This window comes from Nuphar pumila, chromosome 10, assembly GCF_984573655.1.
Source record: "Nuphar pumila chromosome 10, dmNupPumi1.hap1.1, whole genome shotgun sequence".
NCBI classification, from domain to species: Eukaryota; Viridiplantae; Streptophyta; class Magnoliopsida; order Nymphaeales; family Nymphaeaceae; genus Nuphar; species Nuphar pumila.
Window position 1 is genome coordinate 32,029,767 of NC_143258.1, and position 10,025 is coordinate 32,039,791.

Consider the following 10,025-nt stretch of genomic DNA (forward strand, 5'->3'; position numbering starts at 1 on the left):
TGACTGGGTTTGAACCATGCTCGGTCCAGACCTGGCAAGGCATTAGTCAGGCTAGACTTCCTTGAACCAATCCACTCAAATTAGGCCGAGTTTGCACCTAGATGAGTCAGACCAGCCTGAATCGATGGTTCAATTAAGTCCAGGTCTGAACCCAGCCCACACTGGCTAGTTTGAACAAAGGTCTGGATCAAGCCTGTGTTGGCTAAGGTGGACCAACTAGTCAGCCACTACATGTATCCTGCAAAAAAAGAAAGAGAGAAGAAACCATATATATATGTGAGAAAGTAACTTGATACTAAATATGACTTTTAGTCTATGTGAACCATGAATAAAATGCTTATGTGCCAAGGTATAAGTACATGCATAGTATGCATGTGGGTTCAAGTGATTATATCTATGTATGATTCATGCATTTAAAAAACAAAATTATGAGATGGCATATGATGAAATAACTCATGCATTATCAGTTTTGATGCAATGCATAAGTAAAACATGCCTATGTGTAAGTGCATATGCCCATGCATTCATAATAAGATGAGATGCATATGATGATAATTAATTCATTCATATTTTGTTTTATGAAATATCTATGTCAGTATGTTTACGCCAAAATCCATATATATACATAAAAGGTAAGATGCATATGAAGAAATATATGTATGTATGTGTTTGCCACAAAATTTACACATCATGAATGAATGTCATGAGAACATGATGCATGTACCAATGTGAGAAGCATGATATGATGATGTTCCTTGATGATGCCAAAATATGTTGTAGAATGCCATGATTGTCATGTAATATGTTTTTTGAATGCTACACGAATTGGCCATGAAACTCAAACATGAATGAAATGCATAGCATGTTGTAGAGATGTATGATGCATTGATGTACATCATAAAACTAATTGCAAATATGATTATGTTTTATGCTATGCTATGAGATGATATATGTTTGTCATAAGGCATATAGTTCAATGAACCTAGTGAACATCATTGCGTGTGTATCTTCTCTATCATATAAATGAATGTTGCAATGTATAGTTGAAATTGCTCTCTTATGAGCTCGGGTGGGATGTGAACCCCCAAATTGTGAGAGGAAGTCTCACTTCGCATGCATACATCCACATATTAAAGATTTCTATTATTGTCTTCACTGACAAGGTGCTCCTATGGGCTAAAGGCGACATAACACATGAATGAGTTGGGTGGAAACCATGCCATGACATATATACCCCATGAGGAGGGTATTGAGACTGTTGAGCCTATTTTTCTCGTGAAGCGAGGGCATGGATTACTAACCACCTTAAGAAAGATAAGACCAGCTCAGTAACCCATTCATAATATTGGTCCACCTTGGAGAGGGTGAAATGGTACAACCTTGAGTGACAATGTCGCATGTAGGTTTCATCTATATGTCATACCGACTTGAATTCATGAGTAAGGGTGTAATATCCCCAAAATTTTAACCCAAAATTTCAAGATTTTTTTTGAAATAGCAGAAACAAACTTTTCTTTGGGTTATGGGTGGGTTATAATATGATCAATCATCATGCTAATTTAAAATGTGAATAACATTCACTATTAAAATTTAATTTAATTTCAATAATTAAAAATTTACATCAGAGTCTTTTCAATCTAGAATAACAAAATTATTTTTTCACAACTATTTCTGAGAAAGAAAATGTTTGACTCTCAATGCCGCCCAAGCATTCCATATCTACTCTGCAGTTGCATATCATATTTAACTTGAAACCCATAAAATGGGTCAGACTCATGAAAGTCTAGTAAGAAATGTTATTTAGTACTCGTAAATTAAAACAAGTATGCAAAAGGATATTCCTACACTCACACATGCAAATATCAATAACTGATTTAAGGATATGTGCATTGTAATGCTTTACAAAATTACCAATCATATACACTTGCATATTTTTTAATCATAAGCAGTTACATATCTATGAACATTTAAATATGCATGAGAAATTAAGAATGCATGCACTTACCATTGCAGAACAGGCGGTTATTTATGCATGAGTGACTTAATTATCTTTAATTAGATTTTTTTTAAATGATGCATGCCATGACTAACTAAATGTACAATCAATTTAAGTTCTCACTTTTTAGCCCCGTGGTGCATGTAGTGTATTCATACAATTGTGGCTTTGACCTGGTCGGGCACCTTTCACCAATCTCGAGTGAGGGATGACCATTATTGAGAGAGAACTCCCAACACCACCATCCTGATGCATCAAACTTTCATACACAAGTTTCTTATCATCCATCCTGCATTCTACTATATATGCTTCCCTTATCTTCGTAACTAGGGAGAAGCAACCTTTTGTGCTAAAAAATATTATCCACAAAGTCATACGTACCTCTTGCTCTTTCCTTGTACGCATCATACTTTAGTGTCACATGGTAAAACTTTTAATTAATTTAGTACATGCAATTTACACTATGAATCTAATTTAAAGATAAAGGCCCCTTTCGTAAAAAAACTAAGATTTTTTCTTGATAATTAAAATGAATAAATGATGAATTATTGGTGTATTTATGACCATAATTATGAATTATAAAATTTAAGATTTTTTCTTGATAATTAAAATAAATAAATGATATATTATTGGTATATTTATGATTATAATTATGAATTCTTGTTTTTCTTGATTTTGATTAATTATGAATTTTTATCTCAAGTTATGAAGAATATTTCAAGAATAATTAAAAAATCTAAATTATGTGGACTAAACAAAAAAGTAAATGATTTGTATATTTTTAGATTATGAATTTTGGATTTGGATCTAATCTCATTGCATTGGACCCATAGCGTCGGACAATTCGAACAACATCATTATTATTTTAACAGAAATTTTGGTTGATGAGTGACTCACTTATTAAATCAGATTTGACCTCAAAGTTTCTCATTTAGAGGACATCAAAATCAACTATCTACATGCCCAAATTGGTGTTAATTTGAATATTTTATCATCGATCGAAGTTCATGCCTAATTATAGGTCAAAAATTAATATTTTTTGATATCAACTAAATTTTCTTGACAATTTATGTATATATGATTAAATCTAAGACTGCCATGATGATCTATATTTTGAGGTCTATCAAATCGACTATTTAAACATCAAATTTTGTTAAGTCTTTGGGTTTGTAGGCCTCCCAGAAGGTTACCATATCACTCGAGCCCAAGCTAGGGTAAGAAGTTCCCACTTTTCTTCTCTAGCTTAATTAATTTTAAAATTTAATCCATATTGAATCTGATCAAATCTAAAATAATAAGATTTCAAAGGTTTTATGATCTCAATAAGAGTTTTTACAAAAATATTTTCTGAGAAACATAAATATATGATGACTGATATGGTATTCTCGACTAGTTTTAAAAATAAATTGATATCTCTTTGAATATTAGTCCAAAAAATCTAAATAAAATCACTAGGCTAATCTATGTATCTTGATCTTAAATTTAGAATCTTTTTTTACCTATTTTGGATTCTATTGATGAAGAAACATCTATTTTAATAGAGCTCTAGTTTCTGGATCTGGTTAAAGGATGATTTTGACCTATCTATAATAAAAGATATAAACGCCCAAGAAAAACAATTCCAAATATTTTATAAAAATTTTAGGTAAAAATTAACATATAATAACAGACAATATAAAAAAGGTTTGGACAAAATCATTTTATATAAATTTAAAAAAATACATTAATCTGATTAAAATCTTATAGTTTACATATTCTAGATCGAAACTCTTTCAAAATAAGGTTTCATAAAATATTTTAAATTATTTATGTACTCATTATTTTTTAGATCGATCTGTTGGTTGTATTTTTGATAGATACAGACAATCATAGAAAAAATATCATGATTTTTATATGATTTGTTATTTGTGACAAATTTTAAAAAAATGGGTCATCAAATATCTGAATTTCCCTAACGACTTATGCTTGTGTTTAAGTAGTGACGTGTTTGAATCTTATGGTTTTAATATTTTTTTGATATGTACTACATATTATCAGTGTTTATAAACCCTATTGAAGCATAAATAAAGTGCTAAATATTTGGAAAGATATGAATGAAAATTTATGCAAGTTGTATGTGAAAGACATGACAAAATCCTGATTGTCTTGTAAATCAACTGTTTTGATTGATTCTAAAAGAGAGTACCTTTATTTATATAATTATGTTTAGCATGTTTAGCTTTTCTATTATCTAAATTCATGCTTGACATAATGAAGATCTGATGGTTTATTCGTAAGAGAAATAAGATCCTAATTTTGTCAAAAATCAATTTAGGGTTTTGAGTTTTTTCTTAGATTTTGATTCTTCCAAATGCATATATTGTTGAGATATGATGTTTACAAGTTTTGTGCAACATAAACTGAATTAAGTTATGTGTAGTCACCTTGTTTAAACATGGTTACAACTGAACACAATTAAAGATATATAGGCCTTTCTGGTTTGGGCCTAAGGGAGGTTGGATCGAAAAAATGACTTATGTGTTTTTGGTTAGTTATAGTGGTAACACTCCGATATTTTTAACTTTAAAACTTAGAATTTTAACCTTATTTTTTTAAAATAGAACAACAGAAATAATTTGAGTTTTGAAAGAGTCAGACAATTCTGGTGGATTACAGAGATGAGAAATATGTTTGAAACAGAGTTGCATAATCTTAAGAAATAAAAACCATTGCATCCATTGGAATATAACGTCAAAGTTTATGCATCATAAAAGTGTAATCAAAATATCTCATAAAAATGAGATGAACAAAAGTGGGTTCCAAAATCGAAACTTAGTTAGAGAGGTTTGGATCAGGGTCCTGTCGTGCATCCAACTCTTGCATTTCGTCATTCTTCAGTACCTGCACCACATAACAAATGGGGTGAAACTCTTGCGAGCCGGTAAGTAAAATGAAAACAGCATGCATTATGATAAGGCATCAATATCTATTATGTAACATGTAATATGCTAGAATCATATGAAATATCATGATCATGAGTTTATAACAATAACAATAGCAAGATAGTGATGAGACATCAATAAGAACATCATGGTCTCAATAATATAATCAAAATAAATTGCATCTAGTTGTGTTAGTAAGCTAGCAATGTCAGTATTAAGTTTTGATAGTCTTACTCTTCTGGGTATGCATAAGTGGTTATCACGACAGTGAGAGATACCACAAGGTTTATTATACAAGGGGTGAATTTGTCGTAGTCTTTGCTGGATAGATCCCTAGACCAAGCCACAGTCTCCTCAGGACCAAGAGATGATCGATTCATTGGGCAAAATTGGATTGCAATCCCTACTGCTGTAGCATCTAAGGTCTACCCTCTGTCTGGTGACCTGGACTTCCACGCCTCGAGTGACAGAGGTTTGAGGATGCCTTTCTCCTCATTTTTTAAGTTAGGTATGACATGTAGTTATAAAACTCTACATGCCACATTTGTCACTTGAGGTTGTACCATCCACCCTCTCTTGGTGAACCAGTTGTGAATGAGTGACTTGGGCAGCTCCATATTCATTATGAGTATTAGTAGTCATGCTCTCATGTCATATGAGGTTTAAAGGCTCAACAACCTCATATGTCATGACAAGGTCTATGCCCAGCCCAAATCACATGCTCCTTCAAAAGGCACATTGCTAGTGACAATGATAATATCATATTTAATGTGTGGAAGTTAGTACAAGTAGAGAGACTTCATTTCACGGGGTGCAATTACCCAGCTCTCAACATAACACTTATTGACTTTTGCAATTATTTCATTCTACACACATGTCATATGTTCATCATGCCTTAATACATCAATAATTAGCATGTTAAGTTGAGTACAACAACATTTAAAAAGGCATCATATATGAAAGTATGAATATCAATATCACTGGCCTACATGCAACATGTGCTACTTATGTATTTTATTGTCATATGCATGTTTTTCTTACCTAACCCTTTATATTTGTAGGCATCATATGCTATCACATGATATTTGGCTTTTACTGCATAGACAAGCATGTAATTCAAGCATAAGTATTTAGTCAATGCACATTCACCATATTGTATTGTTGCCTAAACTCCTTTCAACATTTGGCAATGGTCTAAGAATAGACATGCCTAGCCTCTTTCCAACGCGACTATATTTATAACTCATCTCATGTCAACTCTAATATTAGATGCGAGCTTTTTGATAGTCTTATTTCTTTGAGCATAACACCCTCAAGGTGTGTGGGTTTCACATCGAATCCATTCTAAGAATTTGCATAAGACTCATATTACCACAAGATTCCTTTGGTAGAATATTTTTTACGTTTTCCCAAGGTGTGGTTGGGTGAATACTAATTCTTTGAAATTCATTAAGTAAATGTCAATTTACAACACTTCTATTGAATGAATCCAAATTCATTTGAGTTGATTTAAATCCAAGATCCAATTGAGAGGATCTAAAACCATTTGAGTAAAGTCAAATCCTTTTGAGAAAATTCAAATCTATTTGAGTTAAACCAAATCCAAGATCCAATTGAGAGGATCCAAAATCAAATCCATTTGAAAAAGATCCAAATCTAAGATTCAATTGATAGGATCCAAAACCAAATCCATCTGAGAAGGATCCAAATCTAAAATCTATTTGACAAAATCCAAATCTAAATCCATTTTAAAAAGGATCCAAATCCAAGATCCAATTTAGAAAAATGCAAATCCAAATCCATTTTGTGAAGGATCAAAATTCAAGATCCATTTTAGAAAATCTAAATCTAAATCCAAATCCATTTTAAGAAGGATCCAAAATCCAAGATCCACTTTAGAAAATCCAAATCCATTTTGAGAATAATCAAAATCCAAGAACCATTTTAGAAAAATCTAAATCCAATAAGAGGAAATTCAATTAGAGAGAATTCAATTAGAGAAAGCCAATTAGAGAAAATTCAATTAGAGAAAATCCAAATCCAAGAATGTAATTGTTCAAAAACCTATACTCATTCAAAAAATTGATTTTTATTTAAAGAGTTCCAGATTTTTCAAAAACTCATTTTCCTTTTAATTAGATGAACTACAACTATCCAAATTACTTCACTTTGGACATGATTCCAATGATCATGGTGGCACAGATTTCTCAAAAATTGATTCTTACATCACACAAATTTTGAGCATATATTTTTCCATATTCACATTAATCAAATTCAAGAATTTAAGTAGGATCAAGACATATCCTTTCACACAATTTTTTCAAGAGTTTAATTTCCCTCTTGTCATTAGCACATGGATTCCAAAAATCTTTTAAATTTGAATGAGGCATGACTTGCCTAATTAAAAATGCATGAATGCAATATAAAAAAAAATCCTCTTAATATCAATTAACATTTCCATGGCAATGAGCTATTATTAGGACATGAAAATCATTCATCTTTTCACATGAACATAATAAAGAAAATCATGTATCTTGAGAAGGGACAAAAACAATTACAAAGTATAACAACAACTCATTTCCTAACCCTACATGTGTTATGAAAATATTTGCCTATATGGATGAGAATAGTGATTAGGAGAGAGAATAAAAATTGAATAATATCAAGATGCATAAAAGATAACTTTTACTTACCTTGACTTGGCACATAGGCTTGAACTTCTTCTTGCTTGGATTCTTTTAAGACACTAAGAGAATAGAGAAGAGTTCCTAGAGAGACACCATTTACTATTCTTAAGTGAAGAAAGAAGAAAAACTTAAAAAACAAAAGAAGAGAAGAAAACAGGAGATAGAAGAAAGAAAGAAGCTCTTGGATACTTGAAACTCTCAATTTGATGGGGCATTTATAGGGGAAGGGTAATAATTACTTTCTAAATGGGGGGTTGAGATTAAATCATCTCAATTCTCCAACACTTTTCTCCCAAGCATAACCCTTGACCCTATTAAGAAGACCTATCAAGCTAGACATTCTAGCTTTTTAGAAGATATTTTGGAGATTTAATAGATATTTTATAAATTTTATTGAATTTAGAAAATCTAATCTAATTATTAGGCAAAATCATCCCCTCTACTGTACTTGCATTTGGTTTGAATCAAATTGGTAATTCCTACCTAATTTGTACTTTCTAATTACTTTTTAGTTACTTTAATTTTATATTACTTTTTTTATTAGATTTTAACTATTTAGTTGCCCTTTTTATTTACTTTAACTATGTACCTTTTATTCCTTAAAATATTCTTACTCACTTTATAAAAATTCTATATCGAGTCTTGTCTTTTCCAAAATTCAATTACCATGATATACTTTCAAAAAATCATTTAGAAGGTTATACTTTATGAATTTCATAAACAAGACTATATTTTTCTAAAATTCAAATATAAGCTTATATTTTTCCAAAATTCAAATATAAGGCTATATTTTCCCAAAATTCATATACAAGGTTATATTTTTTCAAAATTCAAATACAAGGCTATATTTTTCTAAAATTCAAATACAAGGTTATATTTTTCCAAAATTTAAATACAAGGTTATATTTTTTCAAAATTCAAATACAAGGTTATATTTTTTCAAAATTCAAATATAAGGTTATATTTTTCTAAAATTCAAATACAAGGCTATATTTTTCTAAAATTTATTTTTAACTAATTATTTTAGGTTTAATTAGTCTTATCAATTTCTTATTTTAGATCTTAGAAACATGAATTATAAATAAGAAAAATATAAGAAAAATACTTGAAATTTTGTGGGTCTTACAATAGTGAGTTCTTTAATTTATATGTTATCATGGATTTTTTAATTAGGTCTGATATGATTTGAATATTGAAAAGTCAAGATATTTATTGAAGTCAGGTCGATTTGCTCAGTGAGGGTTTACGGGACCTCTTATCAGGAAAGTCAGGTTTATGGCTTAATTATGTTTTGATATTTTTCTTAAACTTTTTATAAATTCGGTTTTGTATCATATTAGATCTGATATAAATATTTATGATAGAAATAAAGGTGAGTTTGTTTGCTATGGTTGTGGTGTATGGATGCCCTATTTCTGAGGAAAATAGCTCTTACACGTATTGTAATTGAGATGTCTAAATAAATTCAATCATGACAGATTAAGTGTGTTTATTTCCATGAAAATTGAGCAAGAGCATGATTGTATTTGCAAAACTTGGAAGGGATGGGGGGTTGGACTGGTGGATTTCTCCACAAGAAATTAAGATGGTTACGTTAATCATGATTATAGGTATTAGAAAATGGGTTGGGTGTGGGCTTGGTGAAACCTTGCACCATCTAAGCTTGCTCCTAGACAAACTCAAGGTACTACGATGCCACGACGCAGTCAAAGACATGGTGTGCTAGGCTAGCACACAACGCACACACCTGCATGGCTAGAGAGGGATTCAATAACAATTGATCTAATTTTTGGGACAATAGGTTGACCTTGTTATGCAACTCAAGGTTTGTCCCTAATTCGAAGATACCAACCTTCTTGGATCTGACTGGGGCAGGTGTAGCCCTGTCAGATTGTGAGGCTAAAGCGTGGTGCATTGAATTCTCATTCGGGGTGTCAAATAGGACCTACGCCTCATCCTCACTCTTCAGCATGAAAGTGCTCTCACAGGCAACATCAACCATTTGACAATTCTTTTCAGTCAACCCGTCATAAAAATATTGCATTAGTTGCCAACGGGGCACTTGGTGGTAGGAACACTTTTGGAGAAGATCTTTCATCCTCTCCCATATCTCATAAAATATTTCTCCCTTAATTTATGAAAAACTGGTGATGGCTTTTCGATATTGGTTTGTCTTACCAATCGAGAAGTATTTCTTGAGAAACTCTCTTTGCATGTTTTCCCAAGTAGTAATATGAACTGTATCTAAGGCCTTCAACCAGTGTTTGGCTTTGTCCTTGAGGGAAAAAGGGAACAATGTCAACCTCAATGCGTCATCCTCAAAATTACTGATCTGCACCATAGTGCATATCTCGAGGAACTCATCGAAATGGCGGTAGGGGTCTTCGTTGCTCAGGCCATAAAAGGATGGTAATATTTGAA